Source organism: Oncorhynchus tshawytscha, linkage group LG06 (assembly GCF_018296145.1).
Source record: "Oncorhynchus tshawytscha isolate Ot180627B linkage group LG06, Otsh_v2.0, whole genome shotgun sequence".
Taxonomy (NCBI): Eukaryota; Metazoa; Chordata; class Actinopteri; order Salmoniformes; family Salmonidae; genus Oncorhynchus; species Oncorhynchus tshawytscha.
Genome location: NC_056434.1, coordinates 54,879,987 through 54,906,773, shown reverse-complemented (window position 1 = coordinate 54,906,773; position 26,787 = coordinate 54,879,987). Strand labels below are relative to the sequence as shown.

Genomic DNA, 26,787 nt, shown 5'->3' with positions numbered 1-26,787 from the left:
ATCGTCCTCGCAGTGGCAGACCACGTGTAACAACACCTGCACAGGATTGGTACATCCGAACATCACACCTGCAGGACAGGTGCAGGATGGCAACAACAACTGCCCGAGTTACACCAGGAACGCACAATCCCTCCATCAGACTGTCCGCAATAGGCTGAGAGAGGCTGGACTGATGGCTTGTAGGCCTGTTGTAAGGCACAAACCCACCGTCGCTGGACCAGATAGGACTGGCAAAAAGTGCTCTTCACTGACGAGTCGCATTTTTGTCTCACCAGGGGTGATGGTCAAATTTGTGTTTATCGTCGAACGAATGAGCGTTACACCAAGGCCTGTACTCTGGAGCGGGATCGATTTGGAGGTGGAGGGTCAAATCAAATTTTATTTGTCACATACACATGGTTAGCAGATGTAAATGCGAGTGTAGAAATGCTTGTGCTTCTAGTTCCGACAATGCAGTAATAACCAACGCGTAATCTAGCTAACAATTCCAAAACTACTACCTTATACACACAAGTGTAAAGGGATAAAGAATATGTACATAAAGATATATGAATGAGTGATGGTACAGAGCGGCATAGGCAAGATGCAGTAGATGGTATCGAGTACAGTATATACATATGAGATGAGTATGTAAACAAAGTGGCATAGTTTAAGTGGCTAGTGATACATGTATTACATAAAGATGCAGTAGATGATATAGAGTACAGTATATACGTATACATATGAGATAAATAATGTGGGGTATGTAAACATTATATTAAGTAGCATTGTTTAAAGTGGCTCGTGATATATTTTACATCAATTCCCATTATTAAAGTGGCTGGAGTTGAGTCAGTGTGTTGGAAGCAGCCACTCAATGTTAGTGGTGGCTGTTTAACAGTCTGATGGCCTTGAGATAGAAGCTGTTTTTCAGTCTCTCGGTCCCAGCTTTGATGCACCTGTACTGACCTCGCCTTCTGGATGATAGCGGGGTGAACAGGCAGTGGTTGTTGTCCTTGATGATCTTTATGGCCTTCCTGTGACATCGGGTGGTGTAGGTGTCCTGGAGGGCAGGTAGTTTGCCCCCGGTGATGCGTTGTGCAGACCTCACTACCCTCTGGAGAGCCTTACGGTTGTGGGCGGAGCAGTTGCCGTACCAGGCGGTGATACAGCCCGACAGAATGCTCTCGATTGTGCATCTGTAGAAGTTTGTGAGTGCTTTTGGTGACAGGCCGAATTTCTTCAGCCTCCTGAGGTTGAAGAGGCGCTGCTGCGCCTTCTTCACGATGCTGTCTGTGTGGGTGGACCAATTCAGTTTGTCTGTGATGTGTACGCCGAGGAACTTAAAACTTACTACGCTCTCCACTACTGTTCCATCGATGTGGATAAGGGGGTGTTCCCTCTGCTGTTTCCTGAAGTCCACAATCATCTCCTTAGTTTTGTTGACGTTGAGTGTGAGGTTATTTTCCTGACACCACACTCCGAGGGCCCTCACCTCCTCCCTGTAGGCCGTCTCGTCGTTGTTGGTAATCAAGCCTACCACTGTTGTGTCGTCCGCAAACTTGATGATTGAGTTGGAGGCGTGCGTGGCCACACAGTCGTGGGTGAACAGGGAGTACAGGAGAGGGCTCAGAACGTACCCTTGTGGGGCCCCAGTGTTGAGGATCAGCGGGGTGGAGATGTTGTTACCTACCCTCACCACCTGGGGGCGGCCCGTCAGGAAGTCCAGTACCCAGTTGCACAGGGCGGGGTCGAGACCCAGGGTCTCGAGCTTGATGACGAGTTTGGAGGGTACTATACTATACTGATTGTGTCGTCTGTGGACCTATTTGGGCGGTAAGCAAATTGGAGTGGGTCTAGGGTGTCAGGTAGGGTGGAGGTGATATGGTCCTTGACTCGTTTAGCTCAGTTACCTTAGCTTTCTTGGGAACAGGAACAATGGTGGCCCTCTTGAAGCATGTGGGAACAGCAGACTGGGATAGGGATCGATTGAATATGTCCGTAAACACACCAGCCAACTGGTCTGCGCATGCTCTGAGGGCGCGGCTGGGGATGCAGTCTGGGCCTGCAGCCTTGCGAGGGTTAACACGTTTAAATGTTTTACTCACCTCGGCTGCAGTGAAGGAGAGTCCGCATGTTTTGGTTGCGGGCCGTGTCAGTGGCACTGTATTGTCCTCAAAGCGGGCAAACAAGTGATTTAGTCTGCCTGGGAGCAAGGCATCCTGGTCCGTGACTGGGCTGGTTTTCTTTTTGTAATCCGTGATTGACTGTAGACCCTGCCACATACCTCGTGTCTGAGCCATTGAATTGCGATTCTACTTTGTCTCTATACTGACGCTTTGCTTGTTTGATTGCCTTGTGGAGGGAATAGCTACACTGTTGGTATTCGGTCATGTTTCCGGTCACCTTGCCCTGATTAAAAGCAGTGGTTCGCGCTTGCAGTTTCATGCGAATGCTGCCATCAATCCACGGTTTCTGGTTTGGGAATGTTTTAATCGTTGCTATGGGAACGACATCTTCAACGCGCGTTCTAATGAACTCGCTCACCGAATCAGCGTATTCGTCAAAGTTGTTGTCTGACGCAATACGAAACATATCCCAGTCCACGTGATGGAAGCAGTCTTGGAGCGTGGAATCAGATTGGTCGGACCAGCGTTGAACAAACCTCAGTGTGGGAGCTTCTTGTTTTAGCTTCTGTCTGTAGGCAGGGAGCAACAAAATGGAGTCGTGGTCAGCTTTTCCGAAAGGAGTGCCGGGGGAGGGCCTTATATGCATCGCGGAAGTTAGAATAGCAATGATCCAAGGTTTTACCAGCCGTCATGGTCTGGGGCGTTATGTCACAGCATCATCGGACTGAGCTTGTTGTCATTGCAGGCAATCTCAGCGCTGTGCGTTAGAGGGAAGACATCCTCCTCCCTCATGTGGTACCCTTCCTGCAGGCTCATCCTGACATGACCCTCCAGCACGACAATGCCACCAGCCATACTGCTCATTCTGTGTCTCAGTTTATGTCTCAGTTGTTGAATCTTGTTATGTTCATACAAATATTTGCACATGTTAAGTTTGCTGAAAATAAACGCAGTTGACAGCGAGAGGACGTTTCTTTTTTTGCTGAGTTTACATGTATAACATATTGATTAGATTGAAGATATGTTATTTCACTTACTAAACCTATTTCATGCAACTGCAAATATGAAAACCTTATAGTTTCTGTGAATATAAGACGAAACAGCCAGCCTTGTTCAGCTCATTTATCGACACTGGCAAACATGCCTCACACAAGCATTACTACAATAGTGATATATGGGTGGACATTGATGTTCAAATTAAAGGACTGACTGGTTTATAGCCTCACACAGACATCAAGCGGGTCCAACAAATGTTTTTGAGGAACAAGGTGTTGTGGGGGGGTCCTAGGGGTAAAACATTATTACTAGTCATGGTGTCCGTTAGCTTTCAACACTGAATAATGGGGAAGACTATTTTTTTAAATCACATTTAAGCGGCACAGACGCTGGTTTTTGCCTCTGTTTAGCCCAGTGGATAAGAGTCAAGATTATTGCTCAGTATTGAAGAACCATCTCCTTCCATGTGTCTTTCTGCTGTTTCAGTTCAAAGTTTTCCTGTTTAAGTTTGGAGATCTCCTGCTCCAATTTGTCAACACTGTTCGTGACCTTAATGCTGTCTGATGACTGATACTGTTTTAGGAATGTCTTCAGCTGATGTCTTCATTGTCACCTTTGATTTCTGGGTATCATATGAATGACAATATGGGTCAATGACAAATGCTGACAATCACTGTTCATTGAACACAGGAGGGACAATTTTGTAGCGGTAATACAACGTAAATGAGCCTTACCTTTGGCTACAAAGGGGTCGGGTAATCTATGTCAGTTGAGTCGTCTGACTCTTCTCCTAATTTTTGGGTTGGATAAAAAATGTCCTCTTGCTCTGCTTGGGAGCCTGGGGTTGGACATCGGTATCACTGGCGAGTGAATTAATCTTGCTTGTTGTGTGGAATCAGTTGTCTGAAACAAATACAAGGTAGAAGAAGACATTTACCAGAGTTAGGGTCATGGGTTAGGCTCAATTCTTTCCCAATCTAAATGCCTGGCATAACTGTAGCGTGGAGGATTGATTAATATGAGGGAGTGGGAAACCTAGTCAGTTGTACAACTGAATAAATTCAACTTAAATGTGTTTTCCACATTTAACCCAACCCCTCTGAATCAGTGAGGTGCTGAGGGCTGCCTTAATCTACAGCCACGACATCGGCATCCGGGGAGCAGTTGTTGTTGGGGGTTAACTGCCTTGCCCTGGGGCAGAATGACAGATTTGTACCTAGTCGGCTCGGGAATCAATCCAGCAACCTTTCTGTTACTGGCCCATCGCTCCTACCGGTCAGGCTACCTGCTGCAACCTCTATGAACAACAGTTGCAAAAATGTCAATAAACCTCCATCTACAGACCAACACCCATGCAATGGAACTCTTATTTTTGTGCCTGACCAAATACAATGTGTGTATGGGTGGTGGTTCACATCATGTTATTACCTAACCTGTTACCATTGGAATATTCTATATCCTTATTAACTTGGATTTTTTTTTTAAATCTTGTCTTATTACTTTAGCCAGCAATATTCTCATAAATGCTGGGGGAAGCTTTGCCCTGGAAATGGGTGTCTCTGTTGTTCCACTCTGTGAAAGACATACAGACTACAATAGCAGTGTCAAACGGTATAACTTAAAACCATGCATATCTGAAGCATGAGATTTCTACTTACTGCTGACAAAAATTACATTGCTATATAATGGGGCCACCTTCCTGGCAGCTTCATCCCGACTCCACTCAATTATGGTGGGATAGTCAGTACAGGATTCCCCTGGTCATTGAGTTTGCGGTCATTGTACCACCTTATAGCATCTGTCTTGACCTCGCTGTACCTCCCTTGAGTGTCCCCCTCACTCCACCGCACAACAGAGAACTTCCGGTCCAAGCTGAATGAGTGAAACATAGTGAGAACTATCTTTACATGATTAGACCAGAACGTTAGCTAACGTTAGTTTGTGCCAATTCTTAGAAATATTTGCTGGCGTGTTAGCCATGCAGACATGTGTAACTTCAGCAGTCTTCTTAGAGTATCTTTCCATTTCATGTCAATTTAATGTGAAATCATGGGAATGCATATCTATTGTTAACTTACCTATCTTCGTCTCATTGTACTTTTAGTTTCTCTTTGTGGTGACTGTATGCCTGACTTTAGAAATGACATTTTTTGACCTAGCTAGCTATGTCTCTCTCCTACTTTCCGCTTATCGCCGTGGTGACTCGTTGACTGCAGAATTAAAATCATTTCTAGCTACGTCACCCTTATGTTTCTACTTAAAGGGACAAAAAAGGTGAAGATAGCTCGCTATCTAAAGCTAAGGGAGTGATTTTCGTTACGAATTAGACTAATTATGCTACTAACACAGAAGAACGGCTGAGAGATGGAGTTCACAAAAATACTTCACTGGGCCACAAAATGTGAGTACTCATCTTTTGATAGGACTGACACTGTTGTTATATTGCTGTGCAAAGTTGATATGATGTTCATAAACATATTTATAACATTTATATTGAGTGTATTTTACATATTGTCACTTACAGGACTTGCAAGAGACACAAAATGAATCACAGACAAGCAGCTGTCGTCACAGTAACGGTGAGTGGGACCTACAGTGCGTTTTTATTTATTTATTTTGAAAAAAGTATTGAATATTTAAAACATACAATATACTTTGGGTGAAGCCGCTCAACAACTGTGTCACATTAGTCATCTAACAGATTCCCATCCAGAGCGACACACAGAAGCAACCAGGGTCAACACCCTGCTCAAGGGCATGTCGACAGATCTCCCACAAGGTCAAAAACGGAGACCCGAACCAGCGATCCAACAGCCACCGGCCCAAGCTCCCAACCACCAGGCTACCAGCCCTCCAAGATCCCCCCACAGTTCCCCAAGAGCTGCCCGCAGCCATCCAAGAGCCCCCCTGAGAAAATAAGATTACAAAATTATTATTATAATCATTCCACCCCCCCAATAACCAAGAAAGTGAACAAAAGACAAAGGAAAACAGAAAACAACAAAGCAAAAAACCAAAAGATATAATGGACAACAAAAATCATAACAGTAGGGCCATCTGAATATGTTTGTGTGCTTGAATGGCACTATTTACATGTGTGTGTGTTCGTGTATGTGCACCTGTGTGCATTTGAATGAGTGTGTGTGTACAGTCGTGGCCAAAAGTTTTGAGAATGACACAAATATACATTTTCACAAAGTCTGCTGCCTCAGTTTGTATGATGGCAATTTGCATGTACTCCAGAATGTTATGAAGAGTAATCAGATTAATTGCAATTAATTGCAAAGTCCCTCTTTTCCATGCAAATGAACTGAATCCCCCAAAACATTTCCATTGCATTTCAGCCCTGCCACAAAAGGACCAGCTGACATCATGTCAGTAATTCTCTCATTAACACAGGTGTGAGTGTTGACGAGGACAAGGCTGGAGATCACTCTGTCATGCTGATTGAGTTCGAATAACAGACTGGAAGCTTCGAAAGGAGGGTGGTGCTTGGAATCATTGTTCTTCCTCTTTCAACCATAGTTACCTGCAAGGAAACACATGCAGTCATCATTGCTTTGCACAAAAAGGGCTTTCATAGGTAAGGATATTTCTGCCAGTAAGATTGCACCTAAATCAACCATTTATCGGATCATCAAGAACTTCAAGGAGAGCGGTTCAATTGTTGTGAAGACGGCTTCAGGGCGCCCATGAAAGTCCAGCAAGCACCAGGACCGTCTCCTAAAGTTGAGTCGGCTGCGGGATCGGGGCACCACCAGTACAGAGCTTGCTCAGGAATGGCAGCAGGCAGGTGTGAGTGCATCTGCACGCACAGTGAGGCAAAGACTTTTGGAGGATGGCCTGCTGTCAGGAAAGACAGCAAAGAAGCCACTTCTCTCCAGGAAAAACATCAGGGACAGACTGATATTCTTCAAAAGGTACAGAGATTGGACTGCTGAGGACTGGGGTAAAGTCATGTTCTCTGATTGTTTGGAGCATCCGGAAAAAACTTGTCCGGAGGAGACAAGGTGAGCGCTACCATCAGTCCTGTGTCATGCCAACAGTAAAGCATCCTGAGACCGTTCATGTGTGGGGTTGCTTCTCGGCCAAAGGAGTCGGCTCACTCACATTTTGCCTAGAACACTGCCATGAATAAAGACTGGTACCAACACATCCTCCGAGAGCAACTTCTCCCAACCATCCATGAACAGTTTGGTGACGAACAATGCCTTTTCCAGCATGATGGAGCACCTTGCCATAAGGCAAAAGTGATAACTAAGTGGCTCTGGGAACAAAACATTGATATTTTAGGTCCATGGCCAGGAAACTCCCCAGACCTTATTCCCATTGAGAACTTGTGGTCAATCCTCAAGAGGCGGTGGACAAACAAAACCCCACAAATTCTGACAAACTCCAAGCATTGATTATGCAAGAATGGGCTGCAAACAGTGGTCCAGAAGTTAATTGACAGCATGCCCGGGCAGATTGCAGAGGTCTTGAAAAAGAAGAGTCAACACTGCAAATATTGACTCTTTGCATCAACTTCATGTAATTGTCAATAAAAGCCTTTGACACTTAGGAAATGCTTGTAATTATACTTCAGTATTCCATAGTAACATCTGACAAAAATATCTAAAGACACTGAAGCAGCAAACTTTGTGGAAATTAATATTTGTGTCATTCTCAAAACTTTTGGCCACAACTTTATATGCATGTGTACAAACACCTGCACGGCATCAGCCTCAGGCAAACTGGCAATAGCTGTAAAAACACTGCCCCTCTGTGTCATTCAAACTGACTTTTTTGTTATGTTTTATTTCTATTTGTATACTTTTATCTTTGACTGTCATTCTCCCTCCCGCCCAACCTCCCACTTTTCTCCAATTTCTCATCCCAACCCTCAGCCCATCCCACCTATCTCTGCTGGCCACCCTCTTCGGATTTCTACACACCATATATATATATATATCTTTCAACTAATGCTGTGATGTTTAATATACAATTTCAATCTACAGTTGAAGTCAGAAGTTTACATACACCTTGCCAAATACATTTAAACTCAGTTTTTCACAATTCCTGACATTTAATCCCAGTAAAAGTTCCCTGTCTTAGGTCAGTTAGGATCACCACTTTATTTTAAGAATGTGAAATGTCAGAATAATAGTAGAGAGAATTATTTCTTTCAGCTTTTATTTCTTTCATCACATTCCCTGTGGGTCTGAAGTTTACAATCACTCAATTCGTATTTGGTAGCATTGCCTTTAAATTGTTTAACTTGAGTCAAACGTTTCAGGTAGCCTTCCACAAGCTTCCCACAATAAGTTGGGTGAATTTTGTCCCATTCCTCCTGACAGAGCTGGTGTAATGGAGTCAGGTTTGTGGGCCTCCTTGCTCACACATGCTTTTTCAGATCTGCCCTTACATTTTCTATAGGATTGAGGTCAGGTCTTTGTGATGTCCACTCCAATACCTTGACTTTGTTGTCCTTAAGCCATTTTGCCACAACTTTGGAAGTATTCTTGGGGTCATTGTCCATTTGGAAGACCCATTTGCAACCAAGCTTTAACTTCCTGACTGATGTCTTGAGATGGAGATGTTGTGGGTGGGGATGGCTGCTGGTTTATTGGCTCTTAACCAACCATGTTTTTTCGCGTTGTTTGTAACTTTTGTACATAATGTTGCTGCTACCGTCTCTTCTGACCGAAAAAGTTTCTGGACATCAGAACAGCGATTACTCACCTCGAATTGGATAATGCGTTTTTCTTTAATGAGGATATACTCCAAACACCCGAACTGACCCTCATCCCCATCATTCGCTGGAGAAGGAAAATGAGATTTACGTAAAGAGATCAGGGTGCCTTGTGAGGATCAGGCGATGAGTGGCTAATCTGCCTTTGCCCGTAGTCCTGCTAGCCAACTTTCAATCGCTGGAAAATAAATGGGACGAACTGAAAGGAGAGCGAGTGCAGTGTAGTGGTTAGGGCATAGTAACAGAGGCCCTGTCCTTGCACTTGTCCACGCTGCAGGTAGGAGAGGAGCCTTTGTCTGTTCCAACGCGACATTCAAAACTGTAAAATCTTATGTTTCACCGAGTTATGGCTGAAAGACGACCTTAATAAGATACAGCTGGTGGGTTATACACTATCGGCAGGATAGAAAAGCAGCCTCTGGTAAGACACGGGGCGGGGGCCTATACATATTTGTAAACAACAGCTGGTGCATGATATCTAAGGAAGTCTCCAGATTTTGCTCGCCTGAGGTAGAATATCTCATGATAAGCTGTAGACCACACTATTTCATTTGTATTTTTCGTAGCTGTCTACATACCACCACAGACCGATGCTGGCACTAAAACCGCACTCAATGAGCTGTATACCATCATTAGCAAACAGGAAAACGCTCATCCAGAGGCAGTGCACTTGGTGGCCGGGGACTTTAATGCAGGGAAACTTAAATCAGTTTCACCTCATTCCTATAAGCATGTTAAATGTGCAACCAGAGGGACAAAAACTCTAGTGCACCTTTACTCCACACACAGAGACGTGTACAAAGCTCTCACTCACCCTCCATTTGGCAAAGCTGACCATAATTCTATCCTCCTGATTCCTGCTTACAAGCAAAAATTTAGGCACCACTGACTCTGTCTATAAAAAAGTGGTCAGATGAAGCAGATGCTAAACTACAAGGCAGTTTTGCTAGCACGGACTGAAATATGTTCCGGGATTCTTTTGATGGAATTGAGGAGTACGCCATATCAGTCACTGGCTTCATCAATAAGTGCATCGATGACATCTTCCCCACAGTGACCGTATGTACATATCCCAACCAGAAGCCATGGATTACAGGTAACATTTGCACTGAGCTAAAGGGTAGAGCTGCCGCTTTCAACGAGTGGGACTCTAACCCAGAAGCTTATAAGAAATCCCGCTATGCCCCCCGACGAATCATCAAACAGGCAGTGTCAATACAGGACTAAGATCGAATCGTACTACACCGGCTCTGACGCTCGTCGGATGTGGCAGGGCTTGCAAACTATTACAGACTACAAAGTGAAGCACAGTCGAGAGCTGCCCAGTGACGTGAGCCTACAAGACTAGCTAAATAACTTCTATGCTCGCTTCGAGGCAAGTAACACTGAAACACGCGTGAGAGCATCAGCTGTTCCGGATGACTGTGTGATAACTCCAATGTGAGTAAGACCTTTAAACAGGTCAACATTCACAAGGCCGCAGGACCAGACGGATTACCAGGACATGTACTCCGAGCATGCGCTGACCAATTTGGCAAGTGTCTTCACTGACATTTTCAACCTCATTGTCTGAGTCTGTAATACCAACATGTTTCAAGCAGACCACCATAGTTCCTGTGCCCGGGTTGCATCACTGCCTGGTATGGCAACTGCTCGGCCTCCGACTGCAAGGCACTACAGAGGGTAGTGTGTACGGTGCAGTACATCACCGGTGCCAAGCTTCCTGCCATCCAGGACCTCTATACCAGGCGGTGTCAGAGGAAGTCCAAGAGGCTTCTAAACAGCTTCTACCCCAAGCCATAAGACTCCTGTACAGCTAATCAAATGGCTACCCAGACTATTTGCAATGCCTCCCCCCCTGTATGCTGCTGCTACTCTCTGTTATTATCTATGCATAGTCACTTTAATAATTCTACCTACATGTACTGTACATTACCTCGACACCGGTGCTCCCAAGTTCAGAAACTTGTCCTGAAACCACTCCTGCGTTTTCTTGGCTGTATGCTTAGGATTGTTGTCCTGTTGGAAGGTGAAACTTCACCCCAGTCTGACGTCCAGGTTTTCATCAAGGATTTCTCTGTACTTTGCTCTGTTCATCTTTGCCTCGATCCTGACTAGTCTCCCAGTCCCTGCTGCTGGAAAACATCCCCACAGCATGATGGTGCCAGGCTTCCTCCAGATGTGACACTTAGCATTCAGGCCATAGAGTTCAATCTTGGTTTCATCAGACCAGAGAATCTTGTTTCTCATGGTCTGAGAGTCTTTATGTGCTTTTTGGCAAACTCCAAGTGGGCTGTCATGTGCCTTTTACTGAGGAGTGGCTTCTGTCTGGCCATGCTTGCACAAAGGCCCATTTGGTGGAGTGCTACAGAGGTGGTTGTCCTTCTGGAAGGTTCTCCCTCTAGAGCTCTGTTAGAGTGACCATCGGGTTCTGGGTCTCCTCCCTGAGCAAGGCCCTTCTTCTCCTCAGTTTGGCTGGGCGGCCAGCTCTAGGAAGAGTATTGGTGGTTCCAATCTTCCATTTCAGAATGATGGAGGCCACTGTGGACTCCAATCAAGTTGCAGAAACATCAAGGATAATCAATGGAAACAGGAGGCACCTGAGTACTTATGCAAATAAGGTATTTCTGTTTTTATGTTTAATAAATTTGCAAACATTTCTAAAAACCTGTTTTCCCTTGTTATTATGTGGTATTGTGTGTAGATTGCTGAGGATTTATAATTTGTTTAAATCCATTTTAGAAAAAGGTCATTGGGTCTTAATACTTTCCGAAGGCAATGTATGTATGCTAGTTCTGCTTGCCCCAATTAAGTGATTGTGTTTGTTAAGGTCTCAGATACGGCTCATTGGTAGATTGGCATTATACATCACTGACTGGTTTTCCTAAATATTTAAATATGTTGGCATTACCACAGGGTCAACTAGTATTTCTCCCTGTTTCTCTCTCTCTGTTTCGGTTTTATTAATTTCTCTATTTTTATACCCCTGTCCCTTCTCTCATTCATCACCCCCATCTCATTCATGTTTTTCACATGAGTGAGAACAGAGTAAATCCTTGATATGATAACATAAGGTCTCTGATGTGGCCCATTGGTAGATGCATTATACATCGTTGTATGTTATCCAAAATAGTAAAATATGTTGGTATTACCACAGGGTCAACTAGTATTTATTTCTCTCTCTCTTGCCCTCTCCCCCTCTCCCTCTCTCACACTCCTTTAGAGGAAGGACATTTCTTTATTTCTCTCACTCTCTCTCTCTCATGTTTTTCAAATCACGAGAGCACCCAACAAAGTAAAGCCTTGATATGATAACATTATTGGAATGCTTTTTATTAGTTTTTTCTTTCTTACCAAGGATATTGATGAGATTGTCAGCCAAACAAACACAGATAAAATAGCAACACGGTTCACATGGGCCCAGGTGAGTGATAGACAGTAGATGAAGCTAAATAAATAAAGTTGTATGACATGAAATAATCAAAGCTAACTGACTTATTTAACTTAAGACAGACAAACAAAGTAATGACAAAATGCATACTACTGTAAACACTCTTACCCTCCCTCTCTCTCATTCTCATTTATGTTTCTGTCATTTGTGTTGTGACTTTTTCTTTTTTGTGCAAAGTACAGTAGACCAAAGCAAGGTTATAATGTAGTATTAGAAAACTAAAATCAAACTCAACCTACATAAAACGTATAATATTGTTTCCTGTCATTGACAGTGTCCCTCAAGAAACAGAGGATACCAGAGTCACATCTCGATTCTCTCCTTTGCTTTGAGATGAGACACTACTGGTGTGTTGGTGGAAGACTTCCTGACACTTCTACGGTTACATTCTGCAGGGACAAGTGCAGTTCCAGCAAGCAAGTATTTTTTTAGAGAAGCCACTAGCTGGTTTTGTAGATCAACTTGAATGTCATCATTACTGCAGAGTATATACAAAGTATCTTGGCAATTCACAAACTAAAGAAGAAACACTCATGTGTGTCCTCGTTCATAATAGTGGAAAACTGTTTAGAGGAAGGACATTTCTTTATCAATGTCCTATTGAAGGATCAACTGAAATATATTCTTGAAAAATCAGGGTTATGCATGAGCTATGTTTTCGTTCTGATGACAGTATTAGACATGTAATGCATTTTATACAACGGGTGGGTCTAATCCTGAATGCTGATTGGTTAAAACCGCATTCCAGCCGGTGTCTATTCCACAAGTTACCAGTAGCTAAATCTATGAAGTTAAAATGCCTATTTACTCTGTTCCATCTGACTGTGCAATCCACTGTTTCATCAGCCCAGCCAGGCACATTATAAACTTTATCTCCACTATAAAAATAATCTAGACATTATCGCACATTTCTTTTAGACTAACATTTAGTGTTCAACAGCAGAGATGCGTAAACCTTGCTGTCTGTCTCTCCGACATTTGCAACATTGTTTTAATATTCAAGTTCGATCTCCAGCTGTCCCATAGTAATGAACGTGTCGGGAGTCGTGGCGAGAGACAGCGAGGCAGCGTTTCCCAGTTAGTCAAAATCATGAATCAGCTACACCCATTCAGCATCGTTCACACCTTCTTAAGCTTTAGCCCCACCCAGCTCTTTAAGGATTCACATGTGAGGTCAAATTTCAAGACTAAAGGCTGGTTTATGCAACGGGTGCGTTTGTAAAATCAATTTGGAGTGCCAGAGTGTGCTCAGAGTTTACTCTGGGCCTTCGTAAACTCAGAGAGTTGTCAGATTGTCCTTTCATAAATTCAGAATGTTTTGCTCTCGGAGTGTTCAGAGCGCACACTGGACGCTCTGGCCGAGGAGTAAGGTTGATCCATTAGGCATTCATTGCCAACGTTTACTGACATCGGGTGTTGAGCGTTCGATAATTCGTCAGTTATTCTGCACACTGGAGTAGATAGTCAGAGCGAATTTACCTGCTACGTCTATTGACAGTTGTCGCAGTGACATCATAAACATTCTATTGAAATGGTTACTGGCATAGTGGAGTCTATTGTTTAGACATCTAGCTAGCAGGCTAAACAATGAAACATAATCCCAACTCATAACATTACTAACCTGTATGAATAACCAACCAGGTTCAATGTTAGCTAGCTGGCTAACATTAGGTTATAACTAGCAATGCAAATAGCTCTGAGATACAAATAATCTTGCTACAGAGATCATACATGAAACGTTAGCTAGTGAGCCAGCCCGCTAACGTTAGTTAGCGAGCTAACATTATGCATTAACTTGAAATGAAAACTACTTTGACAAAATTAGAAATGTGTAATATCTAAAAATGTAGCTGGCTAGACTATTTCACCCGTACAATTGGATGGACACTTCTCCCTCTCTGTCATGGATGACCAGGTTTCCTTAGTTTGAAGATGTAATCTGGCTACAGGTGTTTTATACAACAGCCTGTGTGTTCTCTTTTCAACTCAATCTGCATATTTGCAATCAAACGCCAGCATTTACTCCCTCTCCTTAGCTATCATAATCTAATTCCACTGTGGATTCCACTGATTTCAAAACTCGGTCCTCCAGAAAGTGGAGAGCAACACCTTCACAGTTCTACTATGAGATATATTTCAAAAAATCTGCGTTAGAAAGGATTACCTACACATACTGACCAGCTCATGTTATAGACAGAAGCGTGCTACATGGCAGACCAATCAATGCAGTTCGAGAAATAGAGTTTAGTTTATTTAGTAAATATTTTCTAAAGTTTTTAAAAAATAACCAAAAAAAAAATTACAAAACAATAACGAGGCTATATACAGGGGATACCAGTACCGGGTCAATGTGCAGGGATACAGGTTAGTCAAGGTAATTTTTAAGTGACTATGCATAGATAATAAACAGCGAGTAGCAAAGGTGTTAATACAAAGGGTCAAAGTAAATAGTCCGGGTGGCCATTTGACTAATTGTTCAGCAGTCTTATGGTTTGGGGGTAGAAGCTGTTAAGGAGACTTTTTGTCCTAGACCGCTTGCCGCTCCGGTACCGCTTGCCATGTGGTAGCAGAGAGAACAGTCAATGATTTGGGTGACTTGAGTCTTTGACAATTTTTTAGGCCTTCCTCTGACACCGCCTCGTATAGAGGTCCAGGATGGCAGAAAGCTTGGCCCAAGTGATGTACTGGGCTGTATGCACTACCCTCTGTTGTGCCTTACAGTCAGATGACGAGCAGTTACCATACCAGGCAGTGATACAACCGGTCAGGATGCTATTGATGGTGGAGGACCAGGGGACCCATGCTCTTGAGGATCTGGGGACACATGTCAAATCTTTTCAGCCTCCTGAAGGGGAAAAGGTAAGCCCCACAGCGTTGTGAATGTTGACCTGTTTAAAGGTCTTGCTCACATCGGCTATGGAGAGCATGATCACGCAGTCGCCTGGAATAGCTGGTGCTCTCATGCATGCTTCAGTGTTGCTTGCTTAGAAGCGAGCGTGAAAGGCATTTAACTTGTCTGGTAGGCTCCTGTCACTGGGCAGTTTACGGCTGGGTTTCCCTTTGTAGTCCGTAATAGTTTTCAAGCCCTGCCACACCCGACGAGTGTCAGAGCCGGTGTAGTAGGATTCAATCTTTGTCCTGTATTGACATTGCATGTTTGATGGTTCGTCTGAGGGCAAAGCGGGGTTAATTATAAGCGTCCGGATTAGTGTTGCCTGTAATCCATTGCTTCTGGCTGGGATATGTACGTACGGTCACTGTGGGGACGTCGTCCTCGATTCACTTATTGATGAAGCCGGTGACTGAGGTGGCATACTCCTCAATGCAATTGGATGAATCCCGTAACATAGTCCACTAGTAGCAAAACAGTCCTGTATCGTAGCATTTGCGTCATCTGACCACTTCCGTATTGAGCAAGTCACTGATACTTCCTGCTTTGGTTTTTGCTTGTAAGCAGTAATCAGGATGATAGTATTATGGTCAGATTTGTCAAATGAAGAGAGAGGGAGAGGTTTGTATGAGTCTTTGTGTGTGGAGCATTTCGCTACACTCGCATTAACATCTGCTAACCATGTGTATGTGACAAATAAAAAATTTGATTTGAGTAAAGGTGGTCTCTACTTTTCTTTCCTCTGGTTGCACATTTGACATGCTGGTAGAATTGAGGTCAAATGGATTTAAGTTTGCCTGCATTAAAGTCCCAGGCCACTAGGAGCACCACCTGGATGATACTTTTCTTGTTTGTTTATGGCCTAATACAGGTCTTAGTGCCAGCATTTGTTTGTGGTGGTAAATAGATGGCTACAAATAATATAGATGAGAAATCTCTTGGTAGATATTGTGGTCTATAGCTTATCAAGAGGTATTTTACCTCAGGCGAGCAATACCTCAGGACTTCTTTAATGTTAGACCACCAGGAGTTATTGACAAATAGACACACACCTCCATTCCTCGTCTTACCAGAAGTATCTGCTCTGTACTGCCGATGCACTGAGAAGCCAGCCAGCTCTCTATCTCTATATTATTTGTGTTGTTGTTCAGCCACGTCTCAGTGAAACATAAGATATTACAGTTTTTAATGTCCCATTGGTAGGATAGGCTTAATCGTAGATCGTCCAGTTTTTTTCTCTATGATTCCACATTGGCCAATAATGCAGAGGATCGTGGTGGTTTACTTACTCGTCTGCAAATTCTTACAAGGCACCCCGCCCTCCTCCCCCTTTTTCTACGTCTTTTCTTCACACGGGTGACTAGGATTTGGCTTTGTCTCGAAAAAGCAGTATATCTTTTGTGTAAGACTCATTCAATATTTTTTTTTGTCTTGTTCAAGGTGATTAAAAGCTCTTTTCGGTCATTAGAGACGGTAGCAGCAACATTATGTACAAAATGAGTTACAAACAATGCGAAAAAACTAAGAAAGATAGCACAGTTGGTTTGAAGCCCGTAAAACGGCAGCCATCCCTCCGGCGCCATTATCGACATACACGTATGTGGTTTCCTGAAATTAGACACACATATCTTCCAAATACTGGCCTCTCTGACATTATCACTTAAATATAGGTGATGGCACTTTATATCTGACCTTGAACACATATAGTGATGATGATTTCTTGTCCCTTACATTTAATTGTGATGGTGTATCAGTCTTTCAGTCCTCCAAATTCAGTATTTGGCCAATACTGTGTTGTGTCAATGAAATACCCCCAGAGAGTAGAGCTCTTAGTGCCGGCAGGTAGCCTTATGGGGCGGCAGGTAGCCTCGTGGTTAGAGCGTTGGACTAGTAACTGAAAGGTTGCAAGATCGAATCCCCAAGCTGACAAGGTAAAAATCTGTCATTCTGACCCTGAACAAGGCAGTTCCTGTTCCTAGGCCGTCATTGAGAATAAGAATTTGTTCTTAACTAGTTACTAGTTAAAAAAAAATAAAAATAGATAAGTGTGTGCTTTTGTGTGGTTTGGATCCAAAAAGCTATATGACCTGCTACTTGAAGTCTGTGCAACTCTCATTATGCTATGTTTGTGATGCGGTAGCAAGACCATTACTACAGAACTTCAAACAATTTAATGGAGGGTATGGTTGTGGACTGTGCCTTCACTCTGGGGTACAACACTCAAATTGAACGTCAAAGGTTTACACATGTTTAGATAAGAAACTGTTGAAGGAATTTAATTCCTCTGTTTTAATTCCCAATCAAAATTAAGAAGTTATATGCTCTCCAAATAAAGGTCGGTGGACAAAGATTCAAAGGTCAGATTAAAGGAAGAGGTGGTGTTTACTCAGTTGCACCTAGGAGATTGTATATTGAACTCATCATTACATCTGGTTGGAAAGCTTGTCAACGGTGCGTGTATGCCTGGAGTGTATGGTTGATGAAACAGTGTAGCATGTGTTGATGTATTGATGTATTGTTGTAAGTACTGGTATGTGGAAGAGAGGGAAAGATCGATGTGTGCAGTGGTTTGTCCTTTAAAAGTTGCAGCGTACTGCAGCACAGCTTGTGTGGTGCCGCAGAATTCTATGGCACATTATTTAAGTGCCAACGACTGGTACTATTAATGCTCGTTACTGCTAGTTTGACCACCAGAGGGCATCTTTGAGAATCATTTGATAGCCTTTAATAGTGGCTGTAAGAGATTAAAAAAATGTACGAACATAGTATATGGGACTGATTTTAAGAAATGTTGCTTAATTAATTTGATTAATATTATGGTGTTTCTACTCCAAGAAAAATTTGTTGGGTTTCCGTTAGGATGGAATGGAAAATATGGTGCTGTACAACTTGACGGTCGGGAGTGGGCTACAGTGCTGGACTATTTGGCTAAATAATCTCCATGTCATGTGGGCACGCGGGAGACTGGGGTTTAATTCCCCGCCGGGGAGGAAGGAGTAGGCTGTCCTTGTAAATATGAATTTGTTCTTAACTGAAAAAAAATGTTTTTATGAAAGTTAATGTAATCTGAATAAAGGCCAAAATAATATTGGTATAGGCCAAAACATTTATTTCTGTTTTTAGAGGGAGAGAAACGCTGGGCCAATTGTATGTCGCCTATGGGACTCCCAATCATGGTCGGATGTAATACATAATAATATTAATGATAATACTTGACTTAGAAATACATTTGACAATATAATTCTCCACCTACCCTCCATCTAGGCAAGTCTATTGTCCAGCTACCTGCTAGAACAGCGGGAACGTTTCCCTAGTCAGCACCATTATTAGTGGAATGCCCCTTAAAGTGTTGCTCTGTGCTACCCAGTGTGGCAGGGTGGGGGTCCAAGTTTGCTGGGTCTGTCATGGCCAGTTCGTACTATAATGACACAAGGCGAGACCCAGATGCACACACAGGAGGCAGATGGTTGGAGTTTTACAATATATATTAATCCAAAAGGGGAAGGCAAGAGAATGGTCGTGGACAGGCAAAAGGGTCAAAACCAGGTCAGAGTCCAAAAAGTACTGAAGGGAAGGCAGAATCAATCAAGGTCAGGCCAGGCAGGATGATCAGGCAGGCGGGAAAGAAGTCCAGAGTCAGGCAGGGGTCAAAACCAGGAGGACAATCAAATAGAGAATAGCAAAAGGAACCCAGGAAAAACACTCTGGTTGACTTGACTAACATACACAGAGAGACAGGAAACATAGGGATAAATACACTGGTGAAAACATGCGACACCTGGAGGGGGTGGAGACAATAACGAGGACAGGTGAAACTGATCAGGGTGTGACAAGAGTAGAGAATTATGTCAAGATTCCAAAATTACTGCACACTCACAAATGCGCCACGTCCCCACATGGATGACTTTTCTCCCTCTCACACCAAAAGCCATTTGCTCTCGCAACTGCTTACTATACTTTTATAACAAGGGGGAAATTCTAGCCAATGAACATAGCCTGTAGCAGTCTACTGAAACTCAATTGGTCAGGTTTTTAGACCAAACACTGTTTGACAGCTCTCCAACCGGATTTTTGCCCATAGAGATGAAAGGGAATGGTGAAAGGTGAGTGATCACTGACAATAATAAAGAGGTAAGTTCAACAGTTTTTCAGTAGAGAAACTAGATAACCAACTAGCTAGATAATCAACTATGATTTCAATATTGAAATTATAGTAAGTAGTTATTCTGTTATTAAAGCAAGCTGGAAAGGTAGCCGAACGTCAATTAGGTAGGATGCTAACTAGCTAACTTTAGTTAGCTAACTAACATTATAGAAAATGAATTAGCTAGCTAATGTTACACCTTGTGGTTTAAGCAAACCCAAGGTGGTTTCATTTTCTATACAGTTTCTGGTTTAACTAAGAGCGTTGTACCTAAGTTGAGAGGGGATTTTATTAGAGGAGGAGGACTTGGAAGACCAGCATGAATGGGTGGCAGACGAGGGGGGCAAGGTTGATCAGACAGGGAAGACCCTCATTGGGAAAGAGATCAGTGATTGAAGTGGAGGGGGTGCCAAGAGAGGTCAGGCTCTGAACCAAATAATAGCCAGTATAGTAAACTGCTTACAGCATACATTGGAGGTACAATCTGATTGACAGCATGGCCAATGTCTTCAAACTTTTCTAGCCCACCTCATGGGTCTCCCAGTCACCACCGGCTGTAACACAGCCTAGGATCAAATCCGGGGCTGAAGTGAATTTGCAATTTCCAACTTGTTGTGTAATGTTTATGGCCGATGAGCACCGATAAGTTTTATCTATAATCTCTTTATATGACGAGGGTTGAAAAGAATTTGCCAGTAGATTGCCGACTTCATGCATGATGATGATTGCTTGTCTAGCTTGCTAGCTAAGATTTGAAAGTAAAATGTTGACATGATCAGTCCAATCAAAGCGACGGTAGATATTTTATCTGTGGCCAATGATGGGTACTTGTAATATAAGTCTATGGCATGAATTTTCAAGCTCTACCCATAGATTTTGCGGCGATGTAGTGTCCCCATGAGTGACAGAACACTGAGCCAACAAGACAATGTTACCAACCCCTACATTCCGTATTTTATGTTTGTATGTGGCTTTAACTAAATTATAATTTTTTTAATATATATTTTTTACATTGTTTGCAAACTGATATGTGACATGTATTAATGCCAAAATAACATGCAAAACAGGTGGGGCTCAAAACTTGGGAGGCTCTGCCCCACCTGCCCTGAATGACGCATTGCCACTGCATATATATGGTGGTGAAGTTCTCTGCTCAGCTGACAGAAACAGGAGATACAGGAGTCCATTCTGTTCCAAGAAGGGTACCTTGGCTCTCCTCTATGTACAGCACTCTGGGGACTTTCTGCAGGTAACCATGACATCCACCAATCACCCATGTAACTTAATCATTAGTGGTACTGAGAGTTCCTCTAATTTATTTGACGCTGTATGAAGGCATTGTGCATCAGACAACTGTCACGTAGAGAGGATGATGACCAGCTGCTATCTATTGGTTAGAAAGATTGCTCTATACTGAATGTATGTGATAGTCATTGCTAAACAATATGATTAGTGTAGGTAAGAGATGAAGTGAAAACGTATAGGATGGATAGCTCTCTACTACGAGGTGGATTGGGCATGAAATGACAGCAGGCATGCTGACTGACCCTTTGGCGTGAATTGGTACAGGGCAATTCCACACAGTAGGAGAGTGAAGCTAAGACTCAGATTGTTCACTTTAAAATGTATGTCAAACAAACCAATGATTGCAAATAGTTAAAAGTAGTACTTGTGCGTAGAAGTTGTATGGTTTGTTCCACTTTGAAATCATTGGTTTTTGTTTGACATACATTTTAAAGTGAAAAATCTGATTGTCAGCATCCCTCTATTACTGCAGTATTGCCCTACAGCTCAGCTCAGTCCAGTCCCACATCGTGTGTTTTTAATTATTTGGCTAATTGCCTCTTGATATAGCCTTAAAATAAACTGTTTTCTTGAATGAAACATTAAGATGTTAAAACATTTAAACTCCAATTGAACTTTGTGACATCTTATTGTCCTCTCTCTCACTACAGTTGTTCTCAGGAGAACAGCGAGGCAGAGGACACCAAGTTTGGACCAGTGAGTCACCAACTCATCTCATGCCTTACACATCTCAGCACATACAGTACCAGTCAAAAGTTTGAACACACCTACTCATTCAAGTTTTTCTTTATTTTTACTATCTTCTACATTGTAGAATAATAGTGAAGTCATCAAAACTAATATAAATATAAATAACACATATGTAATCATGTAGTAACCAAAAAAGTGTTAAACAGTTATCTTTGCTTATTTGAGCGGTTCTTGCCATAATATGGACTTGGTCTTTTACCAAATAGGGCCATCTTCTGTATACCACCCCTACCTGTTAATTGAAATGCATTCCAGGGGACTACCTCATGAGGCTGGTTGAGAGAATGCCAAGATTGTGCAAAGCTGTCATCAAGGCAAAGGGTGGCTACTTTGAAGAATCTCAAATATAAAACACTTTTTTGGTTACTACATGAATCAATATTGTTATTATTTCATAGTTTTGATGTCTTCACTATTGTTCTACATTTTAGAAAAAAAGGAGGAAAAAACCCTAGAATGAGTAGGTGTATCCAAACTTTTGACTGGCAATGGACAGTACGTTTCGCTCCACCTTCTATAAAAACTCCAGTGCCTTACTTTGTTTACCTTTTTACCAATGTCTACAATGATTTTAACACCATACTAAATCTAATTCCATTTCCTGTATTGTTCTGCCCTCTCTATAGATTATGTTAACGTCCCACTTTAAGAACCTGGAGATCTTCACTGGTTCTGAGGGAGGTGACTTTACTGTACCTGGGACACCTTCCATCGCTACCACTGTCTGAAAAAGAGCCACAGGGTGGTCAAGACATCTGCTGCAACTTCATCTTTAGTGTGTCAGCTCTGCTACAGGTATGGCACCACACTCCCAATAGTCATGTATGCTTAAACATACTTGTATGCTCATTTATATGTTCCTTAAAGTGGCAATCAGCAGTTGAAACAATAAAAAAGTGTTTTCCCTGCCCCTGTTTCGGTAAAACGCTGAGGGATTGGGCTGGAGAAATGTAGCCACTCTCAAATTCTTAAAGAGAGCTAAGGATGCAAGCACTGACCATCGTGCCTCCTCCTAAAACCCCATTGGAGGAGATGACCCAAGATTCCTCGCCTCAGACCTCCTCCAATGGGTTTTGAGAAGGATGACACAAAAGCTCACAGAACGGGACCCCCGAGTGCTGAAGCATGCAAAAATTGTCTGTCCTTGGTTGCAACACTCACTACCGAATTCAAAACTGCCTCTGGAAGCAAAGTCAGCACAATAACTATTTGTCAGGAGCTTTATGAAATGGGTTTCCATGGCCAAGCAGCCGCACACAAGCCTAACAAACGGGTTCTCTGGAGTGATGAATCACGCTTCACCATCTGGCAGTCCGACGGACAAATCTGGGTTTGGTGGATGCCAGGAGAACGCTACCTGCCCCAATGCATAGTGCCAACTGTAAAGTTTGGTGGAGGAGGAAGAATGGTTTGGAGCTGTTTTTCATGGTTTGGGCTAGGCCCCTTAGTTCCAGTGAAGGGAAATTTTAATGCTACAGCATACAATGACATTCTAGGCGATTCTGTGCTTCCAACTTTGTGTCAACAGTTTGGGGAAGGCCCGTTCCTGTTTCAACATGACAATGCCCCGTCCACAAAGCGAGGTCCATACAGAATTGATTTGCCGAGATTGGTGTGGAAGATCTTGACTGGCCTGCACAGAGCCCTGACCTCAATTCCATCAAACTATTTTGGGATGAATTGGAACGGCGACTGCGAACCAGGCCAAATCACCCAGCATCAGTGCTCGACCTCACAAATGCTATTGTGGCTGAATGGAAGCAAGTCCCAGCAGCAATCTTCCAACATCTAGTGGAAAGCATTCATAGAAGAGTGGAGGCTGTTATAGCAGCAAAGGGGGGAACCAACTCCATATTAATGTCCATGATTTTGGAATGAGATGTTTGACGAGCAGGTGTCCATACTTTTGGTCATATAGTGTACATCTATTCTGTTTGCACTCACATCTTTCTTCTACTTGTGCTCTTTCTACAGATGGTTCTGGCATGCTGATAACATCTGATCTGATGATATGCGATATGACTCCTGTATTATTGACTGTGTGCAATAAAACTTCCAATGCCAAATTGAAATAATTTGGGATTCTGTAATTGACAATGGTAGTTCCCAATCAGACAATCACTATAAAACAAATGTTTTCCTCAGTGAAATGTATGGTGAAAGTGTTGTTTTGTCCTCATTCCTCCTTTGAATGCTGTTTCAGTTCGAAACGACCATCATTGAGTCTATCCTCACCTCCTCTATCACTGCAATGGATTGTCCAGTCTGCTGAGAGGTTCATTGGGTTCCACCTGCCCTCCATCGATGTCCTGCACAACTCCAGGGCAAGGAAGCGTGCATGAAAGATCATCGCCGACTCCTTTCGCCTCCTCTTCCAAAGACTCTCTTCTGGCAAATGGTTCAGGTCAATCACGACCAAAACCTCCCACCACCTGAACAGTTTCTTCCGTGGCCCTCACCAACCGGCCACCTGGTCTGCGATAATCCTGTCATCCATGGATTTTGCACTATTCATCCATAAACTATGCACCCTGCATGATCAACTCAGAACTGCACATTTTATAATGTAGCTTAAAGTGTTCATTGTGTACTTACTGTATGTGGATATGTGGACAATCTGCATCTATATATTTTTTTGTCTGTATATTCTGTTTATCATCTGTCTGTATATTCTGTTTATTGTTGCAGCACCATTTCATAGAGTCCTGTACATGCACATATATTTGCAGAATAAAGCTGATTCTGACATGTTAATCTAGTTTAGCTGGTTAATCCTATGTCAGTTTACAATCTATTATTTGAGACTGGTTATATACTAGCAGGTAGAAGATTCTTTATTTTGTGTATTCCTTTAATTTAAAATCCCCATGTGCTGTGTGTGTGTCCTTGGGCATATTACCCAAAATATTGGCTCCTGCCTGCAATTGGTAGACTTGTTTTATGGTGTGTACTAGAGATGACTGTCTGCTTTTCGTTTTACAGACGAAGGTTGCTGGCTAACAAGGAATTAGCTAGCTAACTTTAGCAAGTAGATTCCACTGAACTCAAGGTATTGTACTCAGGTTAGCAGGTAGCCAAGTGGTTAGAGCGTTGGGCCCGTATCTAAAATGTTGCTGGGTCAAATCCCCGAGCTGACAAGGTGAAAATCTGTCGTTCTGCCCCTGAACCGTTAACCCTAGTAGGCCATCATCGTAAAATAAGAATTTGTTCTTAACTGGCTTGCCTAGTTACATGAAGGTTAAATATAAAAAAGTGCAAGTATTAGAATTTATTTGGTTATCAAGCTGCTGAGTTTCCCAAGTCGTTCAGCACTTATTGCGGAAGCCGAATAAGTTGACGGCTCGTAATAGCCAATCACAACACTGGACTGGCAGGAATTTGTCCATCACACCAGTGAAAGTGACCCACCTTATTAGCCCGTCCCCCATCAGCTTGAAATCCAATCCCAAAGTTACCAAGGCTTGAGAAAGAGCAATACTTGACAGGTCGGATTGTATGGTGTCAAATCAAATTTAAAAAAGTAGAACGCGCACGAGATGAAAGGTGAAACATTGTGCGAGCAATCACAGAGTCTAGAGAGAAGAGCGAGCAGAGCTTATGTGGACAATTTAATGCGTTACTTTTTTCTTTCTTTTTTTTACACATTTGAACCACATTTCTTTGCTTACAGTTCTATATGTACAATTTAGGACAATGTTCTGCTCACTCAAAGTCACACTTAAAAATCTCAAGTTAATTTGTGCTCTCGACTAGCCTGTGCCCTCGTGGGACTCATGCTCTGCTTGCTCAACCACATTCCTGTATGTGTGGCACAGGGACAGTGAAGGAAGATTTACCCTTGTTTGCATTAGCACTACACACCAGATTAAAATCATCAACACTTGATGATATGTGGATCATTTCTGTGCTAGGGCAAAAAGAAGAAATGTGCACCCCTTTGGGTCCACAGGACCAGGATTAAGAAATGCTGTTCTATCTAGACTAATCACATTCCCCATGTCACCTCTCCCTAGCAACCACACTGTATGTAGACATGATCCAACTCTGTGAACACATTGGCTATACTTTAATGGATGTTTGTAACATGTACCTGTTTGCTATATTTGTCGTTTAAAAAAAAGTTTCAGTGTTTCTCCAATTTGCAAACAAAGTAATCGTGACACTATTTATGTTTTTCAGGTGATCGTGGTGACAGTCTATCCTATAGATTGGGAACTCTAGTTCTCTGAATGCAATTTGTTTAATCTGGTGTGTTAGCTGGGGCTGAAAATGTGTGACACCAATCATGCCCCCGAGTACCACAATGAGGATGACCATAAGAAGACGGAATCAATACAAGATCCTGCATGATCTGATACAGGGCTCTCCTAGAGAGATACCGTCTTGTAGGTTTTCTAAAACCCTAATCTAGTGCAACTGATTCTAATAACTAGCTGGTTGATAAGCTTACAGGAGGGTAAACACTCCAGTAGATCTGAACATCCACCTAGTCCCCCGACCATTTCTTTTGTCACTTCTCTCCTTCTACTATAGCAGTGTTTGGTTATTGGACTGAGAGGGATGTGAACACAGACAGCTTGCAGCTACCACATTTAACGATGTGTGATTCTTTCATTTCATATTCTTGTTTGTGCTGAGGAGGTCGAGTAGGTTAATATGAATAGTACTGATGACTGTATTACAATCATGCTGGTAAGTTTGACTTGAGTGAAACATTATATTTGCTTATGTTTGGTATTGTAATAATTTCTGTAACTGGTCTCACCACCTCTTGCTTGCATTTCAATAGCTGTTCTTTAAGAATTATACACAGGAGCGGCTCTAGCCTTTTGGGGGCCCTAAGTGAGATTTGGTCTTGGGGCCCCAAACCTACATTTGACATTTTAGTCATTTAGCAGATGCTTTTATCCTTGTTCAAGTGCACATAGACAGATTATTTACTGGTACTCCTGGAGGTCAGGGCCCCTGGGCACGTGCCCAATTGGTAGTCAGCCATGATTACTACCAGTTTACATAACTGGCTAGACTAACTACCTAGTGGCCGGCACAAGATGGAGGGAAAGTTGTAACTAACGAAATTACAGTTTTCATTTTTTTAACCTTTATTTAACTAGGCAAATCAGTTAGGAACTAATTCTTATTTACAATGATGGTCTAGGAACAGTGGTTTAACTGCCTTGTTCAGGGGCAGAACAACATATTTTTTACCTTGACTTCTCAGGGATTTGATCTAGCAACCTTTCGGTTACTGGCCCAATGCTCAAACCACTAGGCTACCTGCTGCCCCAAAGTCAGCTAAAATGTACGTATATAAAAAACTTGGAACTCAATCTGCCATCATTTACACAATGGAAAAATCTAAAGATTTATATACGTGAGCTACAGAGAAAAACAAAATGTTGCAGTTTCACA

At 42.6% G+C, this 26,787-nt stretch overlaps 1 protein-coding gene and 1 long non-coding RNA gene across 5 annotated transcripts in view; both read left to right on the top strand.

The window, feature by feature from the left end:
- LOC112252685 (membrane-associated guanylate kinase, WW and PDZ domain-containing protein 2) overlaps window positions 1-26,787 on the top strand; it is a 233,779-nt gene that overhangs the window by 97,429 nt on the left and 109,563 nt on the right. The gene's annotated exons all lie outside the window — the stretch shown is intronic.
- LOC112252687 lies at window positions 20,360-26,528 on the top strand. Of its 2 annotated transcripts, XR_002953873.2 has the most exons (5): window positions 20,360-20,569; window positions 21,276-21,321; window positions 22,002-22,170; window positions 23,350-23,474; window positions 23,579-26,528. It is a non-coding gene; the product is annotated as an uncharacterized LOC112252687 (long non-coding RNA). The 2 variants fall into 2 exon arrangements; XR_002953874.2 differs by lacking the exon at window positions 23,350-23,474.